Raw genomic sequence first — 2,500 nt, forward strand, 5'->3', positions numbered from 1 at the left:
GTCTATGAGCCATGACTGGAAGACTCCCAGCTCCATGGAGAATGCTATTTCCATACTCAGGTTCCTAGCCCTGGATTTGGTGATTTGTGGTGCAGGGTGTCACAGAAAATTGGATATTGCAAAAATAAAAGGAAAAAAAAAAGTTAAATAATTATTATTATTTCACTGATTTATGGACTACCTTGAGAGATGGTATGAAGTCTGTGCAAGGAAGACAGTATCTTTATCTGGACAAAGCCAGTCAGATGACCAATATAGCCAGTGAAAAATGGCAAGAGTGCTAAATACGCTTATGGAGTAAAAGTCAAAATAATATTGAGTGGTTTGAATTCTGCAAGGTATGGAGCAGCTTTCTCACCTGTCAGTGCTCAAGCAAAATCCGACAAATCTCCCATGTATACAGCAAATACAAATTCAGTAAAGAAAAGAAAATAAAGATCTATTAGCAATATTTACCTTTTTCAGTTTGATTATATTATATTTGGTGATGTCTGTGATTAGTTTCTCATTAAGTGATGGGGTAATTCTTTGCAATACACTAACAATTCACTTGCCAACGAGGTTGACCGATTTAAATCATAATGAATTAAATCAGTGATTTAAATCAAGATTTATATCAAATGATTAAAAAAAAATGATTTAAATCAAAATATACTTCTGCCTAAAGCAACATGGAATTTATAGGAAAAATATAAAAATAAACACATAATTACACAAGCATATCATACTTCTGTAGAATTGAACACTGAAAACTTCCTTTAATAATGTAAAAAAAAATTCCACATTCCGGTAAATATAAATCAAAGGGTTTTACTTGTAATGAATTGTACTTGTTTCTGAAAAGTAGAATACTGACTGAAACACTTACAATACAATACTTCTAAAAATTTCACATGCTATTAAAAAATGGAAACCATAGAGATTTACTTATAATGAACTGTATATCCTGAAGTTATGAATTTAAAAAAGAAAATTCAAAATTATTATAGCCTGTATTTAAAACAAAAGCCTATTGAATTTATACTGGAAAGGAAGTCTTCTTTGAAAAGTTATAATTTCCTTCTTTTGAAAAGTAGGTCATAAAAAAATTATACGTTTGGTGAAATTGAAATTTAAGACCTTTTAAAAATAGTTTTTAATTTTAATTCTTATGACAATAAAGTTGTTTCTTTTATGCAGAGCTGCAAAAAGTATTGGAATCCGGGAACTAGATTCCCAGAAATATTTTGGCTTGGCAGAAAATTTTCAGCAAAACTTAATGAAAAACAACTGTTCTATGCAATTACAAAAAATTGTTTCTTGATTTTTTCACAACAGAACGAAAGTTCATACAATTGTAAGTTTAATGTCCTCAGGTTGTAGAATGCATCAAAGCTAATAGCTAATCACAAAGTTGTTTGAATTTAGTTTACTTTTTTGCATAGTCCATCTTTGCCAAAAATAAAAAAGATCCAACAACAACCAAATTACAATATTTTATTGGAAACTTTCTCCAGACCCAATAAATTAGAAGCCCTTCAAAATTATTTTGCGTACTATTGGTAGAACTATTGTACACAATACTTTTACCTAACAGGAAAGTTTTGTCCTGTTTCCAAGGTTCCCAGAAAGGAAAATAATTCTTGCAGCTCTGCTTTTATGCATTCTGGTTATTAATATCATCAGATACATCCATTTTGTGTGCATGCATGATTTTAAACAAAAACACTAGTTTTGCTGCTTTCTCTATCATCAGCTGGTTTCCTAGTTTTGAATGTACTATACCATAGCTTAAAAAAACTCTTTCAATCCCTGATAAAGATGCCACTGCAGACAGTAGTTGTGCTGCTGAAATTACATCACTATCCAACATATTTGAAGTTGACCTCCACCATTCAACAGTTGACATAAACTTTTCATTGGCGTAGTCCCTTGCATTATTCACTTCAGCACTAAGCAGTTTTCCATGAAATGAAGGATGAATCAGGTTTGCAAGAAGATATTCTTGTGTTATAACTTGGCCAAACCTCTTTTTTTTTTTTAGCAGTTACTGCATCTCTGTCCTTGCATGAAGTATGATTAATTCTTTCCATATGTTCACTGCTTCAGCAGTTGTACATTTATTACTGTACAAAGCCACAGCTGCTGGTTCTATTCTTGCAAGTAGTTGCTCTGCTGGCATCAATCTGCTCCCTGTCAACTTCACAAATTTTCATGATAGCTGGCCAAGTTTTTATGTATAACTTCAGACAGTTATACATGGACCACATGCTCTCTAATATTACCAATTTCCAGATCATGAGTCTGAAGATTCAGAATGTGTGAAGTACAGCCACAGGTCCAGCTTCAGTTCATTTCCCTGTTCTAACAGTTTCCTCATTTTGTTAACATTACCAGTGTTATCTGTCCCGATGCTACCAACCAAGTTCTTTTCACTTCTGCATTGCTGATTTTTAGAGCTCTTCTAGATATTCAACTGTATGAGGCTGGCCACTTGTGTCTATTGTATCCACTAAATATA

At 32.6% G+C, this 2,500-nt stretch overlaps 1 protein-coding gene across 2 annotated transcripts in view; it reads left to right on the plus strand.

The window, feature by feature from the left end:
• Positions 1 to 2,500, plus strand: part of LOC125030715 (anaphase-promoting complex subunit 4-like) — a 19,814-nt gene that overhangs the window by 1,024 nt on the left and 16,290 nt on the right. The window lies entirely within an intron of this gene.

Source organism: Penaeus chinensis, chromosome 11 (assembly GCF_019202785.1).
Source record: "Penaeus chinensis breed Huanghai No. 1 chromosome 11, ASM1920278v2, whole genome shotgun sequence".
NCBI classification, from domain to species: domain Eukaryota; kingdom Metazoa; phylum Arthropoda; class Malacostraca; order Decapoda; family Penaeidae; genus Penaeus; species Penaeus chinensis.